A 15,356-nucleotide genomic window follows, 5' to 3' on the forward strand; every position below is an offset into this window, starting at 1 on the left:
ATTGTAAAAACTAGACAATCTAACAGTATAATCTAAAGATATGTTAACTTGGTACACATATAACAGTAGGAAAATATCATCTTAGTTTTCTCTAATTGTACCTCTATGTTTCCACAAGAGCAGTAATCTTAATACTGTGGAAATACTGAAGTTGTAAGACACTATAATCTCAAATACGCGCTCTGGTGTTTGAGACAGCATTCTAACACTAGTTGGCTGTTCATGATATGATATGCACAGCAAGAAGTAAATGTTATATGTGCAGAACCAAGGCTGCCATGCCGTTACACGATGCAATATGAACAAGTATTGCCAAAAACACCTTGGATTATTACATACTTGATCTCGTGTGTGACTTGTGTGTTACATGTGTGAGTGAAGGTACTCATATCCCACAGTACATTGTGGAAGTCAAAAGACAGTCTCACATGTTGGTTCTTACCATCCACCTTATCTGAGACAGGATCCCTTGTACCTCTAGTCTTATGATGTAGCACTGGGGATTATCCTGTTTCTGCTTCCAATCTAACCAAAGGAGAACTATGATTACAGATTCGTGCTAACACATCTGCCTTTATGTAGATTCTAAGAACCTGAACCCAGGTCTTCAAATATGCTCAAAAAATATTTACTTAACTGAACCATTTCTCCATTCCACTACATGTTTGATTTCAAATTAAATTTTGAATTCATACATTTAGAAAATTTTTGCTGATGCCAAAATTTTTGTGGTCACTGCCTCCACCCTGTAAAGAGAATTATAATCTACAGTTTGCCCCAGTACAGGGGAATGCCAGGACCAGAAAGGAGAGTGGGTGGGTTGGGAAGCAGGGTGGGGGAGGGTGTAGGGGACATTCGGGATAGCATTTGAAATGAAAATGAAGAAAATATCTAATAATTAAAAAAAGAAAGAAAAAAAGAGGACTACTGGAGCAGTTGAAGGAGCCATCTTTTGTCCCGGGCTCCTCAGAGACCAGTTTGCGCAGGTCAGCTCTCAGACTGCAAAGGATGAGCAAGCAGACTGCAGAAGCAACACAGCTTCTGGGACAGAAGGTCTGGGACAGACCCCTTTTCGGGCTCCAGACATCAGGGTACCTTCCCCACCAGAGGAGAGGTGTCCACCCAAGAGGGTTCTGACCACCAGAGCAGATGAGAGAGCCATCTTGTGTCCCACGCTTCTCAGAGACGAGTCTGTGAAGGTGTACATGCAGAATTCAGAGGCAACACATCCTCTGGGACAGGCCCTGTTTTGGGCCTACATCTTTAGACAGGAAGAAGATCTGAATACCAGACCTCTGTACACCTTCCCTGCAAGTGGAGAGCTTGCCTACAGAGAGTACCCTGACCACTGAGACTCAGGAGAAAGCTGGACTCGCAGGACTGCTGACAAAGACTAACAGAATCACAGGAGGAACAAGCTGCAACCAGAGACAACTATAACAATTAACTCCAAAGATTACCAGATGGCGAAAGGCAAACATAAGAATCTTACTAACATAAACCAAGGCCACTCACCATCATCAGAACTCAGCACTCCCATGTTAGCTAGTCCTGGATACCCGAAAACACCCAAAAAGCAAGACTCGTATTTAAAATCATATCTCATGATGCTGGTAGAGGACATCAAGAAGGGCATTAATAACTCACTTAAAGAAATACAGGAGAACAGAGCTAAAGAGGTAGAAGTCATTAAAATGAAAACATAAAAAATCCTTAAAGAGCTACAGGAAAACAAAACCAAACAGGTGATGGAATTGAACAAAACCATCCAAAACCTAAAAAGGGAAGAAGAAACAATAAAAAAAAAAAACCCAAAGTGAGACAACTCTGGAAATAGAAACCCTAGGAAAGAAATCAGGAACCATAGATGCAAGCATCAGCAACAGAATATAAGAGATGGAAGAGAGAATCTCAGGTGCAGAATATTACATAGACAACATGAACACAACAATCAAAGAAAATGCAAAATGCAAAAAGATCCTAACCCAAAATATCCAGGAAATCCAGGACACAATGAGAAGACCAAACCTAAGGATAAAAGGAGTAGATGAGAATGAAGATTTTCAAATCAAAAAGGCCAGCAAATATCTTCAACAAAATTATAGAAGAAAACTTCCCAAACATAAGGAAAGAGATGCCCATGAACATACAAGAAGCCTACAGAACTCCAAATAGACTGGGCCAGAAAAGAAATTCCTCCTGACACATAATAATCAGAACAACAAATGCACTAAATAAAGCTAGAATAATAAATTCAGTAAGGGAAAAAGGTCAAGTAACATTTAAAGGCAGGCCTATTAGAATTACACGAGACTTCTCACCAGAGACTATGAAAGCCAGAAGATCCTGGACAGATGTTATACAGAAACTAAGAGAACACAAATGCCATCCCAGGCTACTATACCCAGCAAAACTCTCAATTAACATAGATGGAGAAACCAAAGTATTCCACGACAAAACCAAATGAACAAGATACCTTTCCACAAATCTAGACCTTCAAAGGATAATAACATGAAAACACCAACACAAGGATGGAAACTACAGCCTAGAAAAAGCAAGTAAGTAATCCTTCAACAAACCTAAAAGAAGACAGCCACAAGAACAGAATGCCAACTTTAACAACAAAAATAACAGGAAGCAACAATTACTTTTCCTTAATATCTCTTAACATCAATGTGCTCAATTTCCCAATAAAAAGACATAGACTAATAGACTGGCTACACAAACAGACCCAACATTTTGCTGCTTACAGGAAAGCCAATTCAGGGAAAAAGACAGACACTATCTCAGTGTGAAAGGCTGGAAAACAATTTTCCAAGCAAATGGTTGGACGAAACAAGCTAGAGTAGCTATTCTAATATTGAATAAAATTGATTTCCAACCCAGTTATCAAAAAAGACAAAGAGGGGCACTTCATACTCATCAAAGGTAAAATCTACCAAGAGGAACTTTTAATTCTGAATATCTATGCACCAAATACAAGGGCAGCCACATTCATTAAAGAAACTTTAGTAAAGCTCAAAGCACACATTGCAACTCACACAATAACAGTGGGAAACTTCAACACCCCACTCTCACTAATGGACAGATCCTGGAACTAAACTAAACAGAGACTAAACAGAGACCCATGGACACTAACAGAAGTTATGAAACAAAAGTATTTAACATATATCTACAAAACATTTTATCCTAAAACAAAAGGATATACCTTCTTCTCAGTGCCACATGGTACTTGCTCCAAAATTGGCGATATAATTGGTCACAAAACAGGCCTCCACAGATAAAAAAATATTGAAATTATCTGATGCACCCTATCAGATCATCACGGAAAAAGGCTGATCTTCATTAACAACATAAATAATAGAAAGTCAATATTCACGTGGAAACTGAACACTCTACTCAATGATTCCTTGGTCAAGGATGAAATAAATAAAGAAATTAAAGACTTTTTAGGGTTTCATGAAAATGAAGCCACAACATACCCAGACTTATGGGACACAATGAAGGCAGTCCAAAGAGGAAAACTCATAGACCTGGGTGCCTCCAAAAAGCAACTAGAGAGAGCACACACTAGTGGCCTGAGAGAACACCTAGAAGCTCTGGAACTAAAGAAAGCAAATTCATCCAAGAGGAGTAGATGGCAGGAAATAATCAAACTCAGGGCTGAAATCAACCAAGTGGAAAAAAAAAAAACTATTCAAAGAATCAACCAAACCAGGAACTGCTTCTTTGAGAAAATCAACACGATAGATAATCCCTTAGCCAGACTAACTATGGGGCACAGTGACATTATCCTAATTAACAAAATCAGAAATGAAAAAGGAGACATAACAACAGAACCTGAGTCCAAAACATCATCAGATCCTACTATAAAACGCTATACTCCACAAAACTAGAAAACCTGGATGAAATGGACAACTTCCTAGACAGATACCAGGTAACAAAGTTAAATCAGAATCAGATTAGCGATCTAAACAGTCTCATTTCTCCTAAAGAAATAGAAGCAGTCATCAATAGTCTCCCAACCAAAAAAGCCCAGGACCAGATGGGTTTAGTGCAGGATTCAATCAGACCTTCAAAGAAGACCTAATTCCAACTCTCCTCAAACTATTCCACAAAATAGAAAAAGAAGGTACTCTACCCAATTCATTCTATGAAGCCACAATTACTCTGGTACCTAAAATACACAAAGATCCAACAAAGAAAGGGAACTTCAGACCAATGTCCCTTATGAATATCGATGCAAAAATGCTCAATAAAATCCTCGCATACTGAATCCAAGAACACATCAAAACGATCATCCATCATGACCAAGTAGGCTTCATCTCAGGGATGTAGGGATGGTTTAATATATGGAAATCCATCAATGTATTCCACTATATAAACAAACTCAAAGACAAAAACCATATGATCAACTCGTTAGATGCTGAGAAAGCATTTGACAAAAATCCAACACCCATTCATGATAAAAGTCTTGGAAAGATCAGGAATTCAAGGCCCATACCTAAACATGATAAAAGCAATCTACAGCAAAACAGTAGTGAATATCAAAGTAAATGGAGAGAAAAAAATCACACTAAAATCAGGGACTAGACAAGGCTGCCCACTTTCTCCCTACCTATTCATTATACTACTCAAAGTCCTAGCCAGGGCAATTAGACAACAAAGGGAGATCAAGGGGATACAATTAGGAAAGGAAGAAGTCAAAATATCACTATTTGCAGATGATATGATAGTATGTATAAGTGACCCTAAAAATTTTACCAGAGAACTCCTAAACCTGATAAACAGCTCATGTGCAGTAGCTGGATATAAAATTAACTCAAATAAATCAATGCCCTTTCCTTACACAAAGGATAAATGGACGGAGAAAAAAATTAGGGAAACAACACACTTCACAATAGTCACAAATAATATAAAATACCTTGGTGTGACTCTAACTAAAGAAGTGAAAGATCTGTATGATAAGAACGTCAAGTGTCTGAAGAAAGAAACTGAAGAAGATCTCAAAAGATGGAAAGATCTCCCACACTCATGGATTAGCAGGATTAATATAGTCAAAATTGCTATCCTGCCAAAAGCAATCTACAGATTCAATGCAATGCCCATCAAAATAACAACTCAATTCTTAACTGAGTGAGAAAGGGCAATTTGCAAATTCATCTGGAGTAATAAATATCTAGGATAGCAAAAACTATTCTTAAAAATGAAAGAACCTCAGATGGAATCACCATGCCTGACATTAAGCTGAACTACACAGCAATTGTGATAAAAACTTCACAGTCCTGGTACAGTGACAGACAGGCAGACCAATGGAATAGAATTTAAGACCTAGAAATGAATCCACACACCTATGGTCACTTGATCTTTGACAAGGGAGCTAAAACCATCCAGTGGAAAAAAGACAGCATTTTCAACAAATGGTGCTGGCACAACTGGAGGTTACCATGTAGAAGAATATTAATTGTTCCATTCTTAGCTCCTTGTACAAAGTTCAAGTCTAAGTGGATCAAGGACCTCCACATAAAACCAGAGACACTGAAATTCATAGAGGAGAAAGTGGGAAAAGTCTCAAAGATATAGGGAAATTTTCCTACACAGAAGAGCAATGGCTTGTGCTCTAAGATCAAGATTTGACAAATCGAACTTCATAAAATTGCAAAGCTTCTATAAGGCCAAAGACACTGGCAATAAGACAAAAAGGCCACCAACAGATTGGGAAAGTATTTTTACCAATCCTAAACCTGATAAGGGACTAATATCCAATATATACAAAAAGCTCAAGAAGCTAGACTCCAGAAATTCAAATAACCTCATTAAAAAATGGGGTATAGAGCTAAACAAAGAATTCTCAACTGTGGAATACTGAATGGCTGAGAAGCACTTGAAAAAAAATGTTTAGCATCCTTAATCATCAGAGAAATGCAAATCAAAACAATCCTGAGATTTTACCTCACACCAGTCAGAATGGCTAAGATAAAAAATTCAGGTGACAGCAGATGCTGGCGAGGATGTGGAGAAAGAGGAACACTCCTCCATTGCTGGTGGGATTGCAAGCTTGTACAACCTCTCTGGAAGTCAGTCTGGAGATTCCTCAGAAAATTGGACATAATACTACCAGACGATCCAGCAATACCTCTCCCAGGCATATACCAGAAGATATTCCAACTGGTAATAAGAACACATGCTCCACTATGTTCATAGCAGCCTTATTTGTAATGGCCAGAAGCTGAGATGTCCCTCAACAGAAGAATGGATACAGGAAATGTGGTACATTTACACAATGGAGTACTACTCAGCTATTAAAAATAATGAATTTATGAAATTCTTGGACAAATGGATGTATCTGGAGGATATCATCCTTAGTGAGGTAACCCAATCACAAAAGAAGACACTTGATATGCACTCACCGATAAGTGGATATTAGCCCAGAAACTTAGAATACCCAAGATACAATTTGCAAAACACAAGAAAATCAAGAAGAGGGAAGTCCAACGTGTGGATACTTCATTCCTCCTTAGAATACGGATAAAATACCCATGGAATGAGTTACAGAGACAAAGTTTGGAGCTATGACGAAAGGCTGGACTATCCAGAGACTACGCCAACTGGGAATCCATCCCATAATCAGCCACCAAATCCAGACACTATTGTGTATGCCAGCAAGATTTTGCTGAAGGGACCCTAATATAGCTGTCTCGTATGAGGCTATGCCAGTGCCTTGCAAATACAGAAGTGGATGCTCACAATTGGAAAGATGGAACACAGTGCCCCAATGGAGGAGCTAGAGAATGCATCAAAGGAGCTGAAGGGCTCTACAACCCTATAGGTGGAACAACAATATGAACTAACGAGTACCCCCCGCCCCGAGCTCGTGTCTCTAGCTGCATATGTAGCAGAAGATGACCTAGTCAGCCATCATTGAGAAGAGAGGTCCCTTGGTTTTGCAAACTTTATATGCCCCAGTACAAGGGAATGCCGGGACCAAGAAGTAGGAATAGGGGAGCATGGTGGTGGGAGCATATAGGGAACTTTCGAAATAGCATTTGAAATGTAAATAGAGAAAATATCTAATAAAAAAAAAACCTAGGATAGCAAAAACTATTCTCAACAATAAAAAAACCTCGGATGGAATAACCATGCCTGACATTAAGCTGAACTACAGAGCAGTTGTGATAAAAACTACATGGTACTGGTACAGCAACAGACAGGTAGATCAATGGAATAGAATTGAAGACCTAGAAATGAATCCACACACCTATGGTCACTTGATCTTTGACAAGGGAGCTAAAACCATCCAGTGGAAAAAAAGACAGTATTTTCAACAAATGGTGCTGGCACAACTGGTAGTTATCATGTAGAAGAATGCAAATTGATCTATTCTCATCTCCTTGTACAAAGCTCAAGTCTAAGTGGATCAAAGACTGCCACATAAAACCAGAGACACTAAAATTTATGGAGGAGAAAGTGGAGAAAACCCTGTGAGATATGGGCACAGGGGAAATTTTCCTAAACAGAACAGCAATGGCTTTTGCTCTAAGATCAAGATTTGATAAATCGAACCTCATAAAATTGCTAAGCTTCTATAAGGCCAAAGACACTGGCAATCAGACAAAAAGGCCACCAACAGATTGGGAAAGGATTTTTACCAATCCTAAATCTGATAGGGGACTAATATCCAATATATGAAAAGAGCTCAAGAAACTGGACTCCAGAAATTCAAATAGTCTCATTTTAAAAAATGGGGTACAAAGCTAACCAAAGAATTCTCAACTGAGGAATACAGAATGGCTGAGAAGCACTTGAAAAAATGTTCAACATCCTTAATCATCAGGGAAATGCAAATCAAAACAACCCTGAGATTCTACCTCACACCAGTCAGAATGGCTAAGATCAACAATTCAGGTGACAGCAGATGCTGGCGAGGATGTGGAGAAAGAGGAACACTCCTCCATTGCTGGTGGGATTGCAAGCTTGTACAACCACAATGGAAGTCAGTCTGGTGGTTCCTCAGAAAATTGTCCTACTTTATATGCCCCAGTACAGGGGAACACCAGGGCCAAGAAGTGGGAGTGGTGGGTTGGGGAGCAGGGCAAGGGGAGGGTATAGGGAACTTTCAGGATAGCATTTGAAATGTAAATAAAGAAAGTATTTAATTAAAAAAAGAAAAAATATATAATAAAAATCTAAAAAAAAAAAGAAAGCAAAAAAAAGAAATTATGGTTTACAGAATGTTATTACATCTTACATTAAATAAATGACTACTGTAATTTTGAGAGAAATTAATCTCAGAATTGAAATATTTAAAAATACTTTTTAACTGTATGTGTGGGTGTATTAATGTTCACAATGGTTCAGAGGTATGTGAACACTTTTAAAAGCATTTTGTCACCTACTTACTTGAAAACAACAAAGTATCATGAGGTAGCAGGTGTCAGCAGAGTACAGCTAGGAAATTACTGAAAGGCATGCCTATCATTGCATTTCATATTTCAATTCTATCTTTACTGTGGGAATTAAAAATTATGATAGCATGAGCAAACTTCAGTAAATATTGGCTCCTATCCTGCATCTTTACCCACATAGAATTTCATCTCTGAGCTTAAGCTGATACTCTTGGGTGTATAGGATTACTGCTGAAGACAGTGGGAATTTTGTCTGTGTAAGGTTTCCCAGATTAGACCCAAAGGTTTTTAAAAGCTTCAGTCAATTTCCTCTTCCTTAAAGCCATGGGTAATACAGCAACATTGTTTAATTGAGTTGAAAAAAAGGTTATTTACAGTATTTTCCACATAACTGATTTTTTTTCAGCCAGCCAATTTGCATATAGCACAACACGGCTAATTTGTACTAATGACTAAGAACCCCAGAGATTACAAATTTAAGATTTAGCAAATACTGTAAGTGAAAGCATGAAATTAAAAGCAATTAGAGTTGTCTTATCACAGAAAGGACTGCCTCAGTCCAGATTTATTATTTATGGTAGTGGTTTATAATAACTAGAATTTACTATATAGTGAAACCTTCATGAGGTGGCATTTAATGACTTATCTAAGGAAAATGAGCAAAGCTGGCAGTCAGTAAGTTTGTCAGTTTTCCTCATAGACCCATTCTGGGGTTCAGCCTTCATTGTCCTTCACTCCCAACTCAGATAAAGAACTCTCTTTAAACACAAGTCCTTTTTTTTTTTGGCTGATACTAAAACTAATAGTTGCTCTGGAATCTGGAAAGTACTGAAAATATCACAGATGCAAAAAACATCAACAAAAAAATGTCACCAATAATCCTAGCACCTGGAAATGTCCACTGCTAACATCTGCTATGTTCACTGCTAATATTTTCCTCCACATATTTATGAAGAAAATGTCAATTATGTAAGGATGTTTGCTTACTGAAAATATATTTTATTTTCAAGTTTGTATTGTATCTTTCCACTTAGCTGCTGACATTGACAGACCAATTTATACTCACAATTTATGCTATATATTTACAATATAAAGTCATAATTTATTTCAGTCCAGTTCGTACTAAGAAATTAGCAGTTTTTTAGTTACATTTACTTGGAATAAATTAAAATAATTCAAATAGCCTAACCTGGTTTGCACTATTCATATTGGCTATTTGTATATTTTCTGAATAATAGAAAAATAATCCATTTTGTGGGTGACATATAATTAATTGAAATTAAATGCCATTCACACTTGCTACCTGTGTACCTGTTTTGGACAGCAAGAATGTCAAGAAAATATGAACTCACAATACCTCAATCTATAGTTAGCTTTCTGTCAAAATCATGCACCAGCCCCATGTAATGAATGGCACAGGGGACAAAGGTGCTTGGTGTCAAGCCTATTAAATACACTTGGATCCCTGGGACATGCTTGGATGTAAGGAGGCAATTGACTACCGCGCACTGTCCTCTCTGTCTCTTTCTGTCTCTCTCTGGCCCCCCCCCCCCCACACATACAAACATGCATGCAAACATATAACTTAATAAGCTTTAAAAACCAAACTTCCTCATTTGTTGAGCTTATTGCTATAATGAACTATAGCCTACTTCAATTAATTGGAGGGAAATATTGAATTGAAAGAAGTTCCTAGAAAAAGAATATGATTCTAATTTTAATTATATTACTCTTATTTCACAGGTAAATTAAGTACAGCACTAAATGAGTAGGTACATTTTATAGAGCTACACAGCAACCAGATCTCTGAGCTTTCCTAAGAGTTCTTTATGCTGCTTAACTTATGCCCTTCGTCAAATGAAGATAAAATTTTGCTTGAAGGAGAAGGATGTGGAAGTCACCCTCAGTTGAAGCTCTGACTATCCCATGAGGGAATTACTGGCATTAATTAATGAGTCTCACAGATTTAAGCTGACTGTGCATTTGCACAATTCTCCTCAAACCTGCTCAACAGCATTCTCTGATGTGCACCTAATGATCGCTTAGAAGTCCCACAGAAGCCCTCCAATAATCATGATAGAAATATCTGCCCCAGTACTACTCGGGTGCATTAAAATGTATGCCCTAGTTTTAACTGTTCTGGAATTTACAAGTCTCATCTCTTTTAAGGTCAATCAATTCTAGAAATCACCTACTATCTACACACATTTGGTTCTCAATAACCACCCATAACCACACATTCTTACTGGGAATTTACGTGGCTGCCAAGTTCTTTGCATCACTTGAATTGAAAATTTATGTTCCTTTCATCAGAATTCCCTGGAAAGCCACTATCTTCTTTTTTTTAATTAGATATTTTCTTTATTTACATTTCAAATGCTATCCTGAAAGTTCCCTATACCCTCCCTCTGCCCTGCTCCCCTACCCACCCACTCCCACTTCTTGGCCCTGGCATTCCCCTGTACTGGGGCACACAAAGTTTGCAAAACCAAGGGCCCTCTCTTCCCAGTGATGGCCAGTCAGGCCATCTTCTGCTACATATGTAGCTAGAGATACAATCTCTGGGGGTACTGGTTAGTTCATATTGTTGTTCCACCTATAGGGTTGCAGACCCCTTCAGCTCTTTGGGTGCTTTCTCTAGCTTCTCCATTGGGGGCCCTGTGTTCCATCTTATAGATGACTGTGAGCATCCACTTCTGTATTTGCAAGGCACTGGCATAGCCTCATATGAAACAGCTATTATAACAGGGTCCCTTCAGCAAAATCTTTCTGGCATATGCAATAGTGTCTGGTTTTGGTGACTGATTATGGGATGGATCCCTAGGTGGGGTAGTCTCTGGATAGTCCATCCTTTCATCTTAGCTCCAATCTTTGTCTCTGTAACTCCTTTCATGGGTATTTTGTTCCCTATTCTAAGGAGGAATGAAGTATCCACCCATTGGTCTTCCCTCTTCTTGATTTTCTTGTGTTTTGAAAATTGTATCTTGGGTGTTCTATGTTTCTGGGCTAATATTCACTTATCAGTGAGTGCATATCTAATGGCTTCTTTTGTGATTGGGTTACTTCACTAAGGATGATATCCTCCAGATACATCCATTTGTCCAAGAATTTCATAAATTCATTGTTTTTAATAGCTGATTAGTACTCCATTGTGTAAATGTACCACATTTTCTGTATCCATTCTTCTGTTGAGGGACATCTGGGTTCTTTCCAGCTTCTGGCTATTATAAATAAGGCTGCTCTGAACATAGTGGAGCATGTGTTCTTATTACCAGTTGGAACTTCTTCTGGGTATATGCCCAGGAGAGGTATTGCTGGATCTTCCAGTGGTATTATGTCCAATTTTCTGAGGAACCTCTAGACTGACTTCCAGAGTAGTTGTACAAGCTTGCAATCCCACCAACAATGGAGGAGTCTTCCTCTTTCTCCACATCCTCATCAGCGCCTGCTGTCACCTGAATTTTTTATCTTAGCCATTCTGACTGGTGTGAGGTGGAATCTCAAGGTTGTTTTGATTTTCATTTCCCTGATGATTAAGGATGTTGAACATTTTTTTCAGGTGCTTCTCAGACATACGGTATTCCTCAGGTGAGAAATCTTTGTTTAGCTCTGAACCCTTTAACAGCCATTATAAAACTGAAGTATTCAGAGTTAGAAAAAAAAAACAAAGAAGAAGAAGAAGAAGAAGAAGAAGAAGAAGAAGAAGAAGAAGAAGAAGAAGAAGAAGAAGAAGAAGAAGAACAGAAGAAGAAGAAGAAGAGGAAGAAGAAGAGGAAGAAGAAGAGGAAGAGGAAGAGGAAGAGGAAGAAGAAGAAGAAGAAGAAGAAGAAGAAGAAGAAGAAGAAGAAGAAGAAGAAGAAGAAGAAGAAGAAGAAGAAGAGGAGGAGGAGGAGGAGGAGGAGGAGGAGGAGGAAGAAGAAGAAGCAGCTCTTTGTTCTATTTCTTCTGGTTCATAAATTAACCTTCTTAGTGTACAATCATGTGCTGAGACAGGGTAGATTCCATTGCAGTGCTCAGGGAGTAAGCCAACGGGAAGAGCTAGTACAGATTGCTTTCCTAGGAAAAGATGCCTAGTCTTAGGCATCTGACCGTGTTCCTGACTGGACTGCCACCTTCACAGGTGTCATTGCGTATGAGCATTACAGAAGCATACATTAAAAAGACAAGCTTGATGGGGAATTTGGAGAAGGGACTGAATGAGCTGACGGGGTCTGTAGGCCCATGGAGGGAGCAACAGTGTCAACGGGCCAGACCCCCCCAGATCTCCCGGGGACTGGACCACCATCCAAAGAATACACATGAACGGATCCATGGCTCCTGCCCCATATGTGGCAGAGGATGGCCTTGTTGGACATCAGTGGGAGGTAAGGCCCTTGGGCCTGCGGGTGTTCAATGCTCCAGTATAGGAGATACCAATGTGGGTAAATGGGAGTGAGTGGTTGGGTGGGTGAGCAACCTTATAGAGGCAGGAGGACAAGTGGAAGGATGGGGGATTTCCGAAGGGGAAACCTGGAAAGGAGAAAACATTTGAAATGTCAATAAAGAAAATATCCAATGAAACAAAACAAAACAAGAAAAGCTTGAGGAAGTTAACTTTTGGGATATGACTGAATATGTACCTAACTGGGTCCAAACTTCTTCCATTTCTATTTCAACACAAACTGTCAAACATCCTTTGTAACCTCTACTGGATTGTAAATAATTTAGTGTACACACTTGGCCATGAGATGCATCTTTGTCACACTCCAGTGAATATATTATAGAACTCAAATAATTTTACAAACATACAAGGTCTTGGAAGCACCTGGATCTTTTCTTCATTTATTAGCATTCCAGAGAAGGGGCAGGGAATATAGGAAACATTTCTGGAATCCTAAGCAGGCCTAGCTGGACCAAGCTCTCCAAGGCTGCCTACAGAATGCTGTCATTGTATCAAAGCATTACTATGACAAAGGAACAGATAGCAACAAATCTCAAAGTGCAATAGTGTTGCACAACAAAAACTGCTTCCCTAGGCCAGGAAAGTCACTTATATTGAATAAATGTGCTTTAGAATTAATTAATTTATATATGTATTTTATATCTATTTATTTTGTGGTGGGTCAGGGGTGACTGTGTGCCATGGGAAGACCAGGGGCAATTTGTCAGTTCTCTTTTATCACCACGTGGGTTCTTAGGATCAAACTCAGATCACCAGGCTTTGCAACAAGCTCACTTACCAGTGCACTGAGCCAACTCACTCACTAGCTCACAAAACAGTCAGGTTTTGTCTGGAGTCTTTGTAAATGCAGACATAATAGTATAAGAAGGATGTGAGAGATTCGGCCCTTGCAAGATTACATTGTTTCAGAATACAGACAAGAAATAATAAAAGTATTGAATAAGCAAACCATACGCCATCACAAGACACAGGACCTATATAAAACCTTCCAGTATTACAAGGGGACCTGGGAATGTTGACATCATAAAAGCTGTAATTATGAACATCAGAGTAAACCCCACTGAAAAGCTGATTTCTGGAAATAGACTTTAGTAGGATAAGGTGAAAATTAAAAAAAAAAAATATTTCTGAGAAATGCACAAAAATCCTAAAACAAAAGTAAACTTGACATAAGTATCATATAAAGTGAAGGCCCTGGGTCTACTTTAACTAAGCTCTATTGTGTCTCATTGGGTATGGGCTTTGGGGTTTTAGAAGCCCATACCATTCCAAGTTAGCTTTCTCTCTTTGCCTCGTGGTTGTTGTCTCCATATGTGAGTTCTCAGTTACTGCTCTAGTGCCTGCCTGCTGTCTCCATATGTGAGCTCTCAGTTACTGCTCTAGTGCCATGCCTGCCTGCCTGATGCCATGCTCCCTTATATGATGGTCATGAACGCCATCTTCTGAAAGTATTATCTCAATAAATTCATTTTCTATTTAAAAAAAGTCTCTCTTTGAGAACAGTTTCAACCATAAACAGGAAAGCTGTCAAGGAAGCTGAGGGATGAGGAAGGCAACTGGATGTCAATATTACAGCAATGAAGGTGGGGAAATGATGCTATCTTGGCCCACGCATGGTGGAGAAAATTGGTCAAATTCTGGAGACAAATTACACGCTGGACAGAATTTTCTAGTAAATAAAACTTGGAGTCATACTGCAAGAACTGGCAGATAACTCCTCTGCTCTGGCCTGAGAAATACAGAGACGGCTTTGCTGTCATACAAAATGCGGGAGGAACAGTTTCAAGAGCTGGTCTTGCAAACATTATATGCCCCAGTACAGGGGAACACCAGGGCCAAGAAGTGGGAGTGGGTGGGTAGGAGAGCGGGGGGGGGGACGGCGTGGTATGGGGGACTTTCAGGATAGCATTTGAAATGTAAATGAAGAAAATACCTAATAAAAATTGGAAAAATAGAATTCTAATAATGGTTTCACAAATTCTATTTATGTGTATCAAATTTCAAAGGCCAATTGAAAGCGATTAAACATTCAAAACTATCACACTACAGTTAGTGAGAAAGAGGTCTGAGGAATTGGAGTCACTTTTTGTTTGCATGTTCACAGATGCCACCAGACTGCATAAGATCAGAGATGCACCAGAATCTGTTAGAGAAGTATCCAAGGTCTATGCCCTGGGCAAATTAGTATTAAGAAGTCTGGACCATAAGGAGGAGCCAACAAACACATATGAGAAGAAAAACAAGAGTCCAATGTCCGCTAAGCCAAGGCAGGGAGTTTATTAGAAAAAGGGTGCTCAATAGGTCCAGTATAGCAGAACTAAGCCACATGAGAATTGAGACCACTGTTTTTAACAGGAAGGAAAGCATTGCTGATCCAGACAAGGGGAGTTTAGGAACAAGACAAGTATAGATATAAACTAAAATGGAATAAGATGAGGGAAATTGGAAAATAGTTTTAGACAATTCTGTTTTAGATAGTTCTGTGTCAAATAGGTCTTAAATAGGGAAAT

This window comes from Mus caroli, unplaced genomic scaffold (assembly GCF_978045245.1).
Source record: "Mus caroli unplaced genomic scaffold, Mus_caroli_1 scaffold_4, whole genome shotgun sequence".
Classification (NCBI taxonomy): Eukaryota; Metazoa; Chordata; class Mammalia; order Rodentia; family Muridae; genus Mus; species Mus caroli.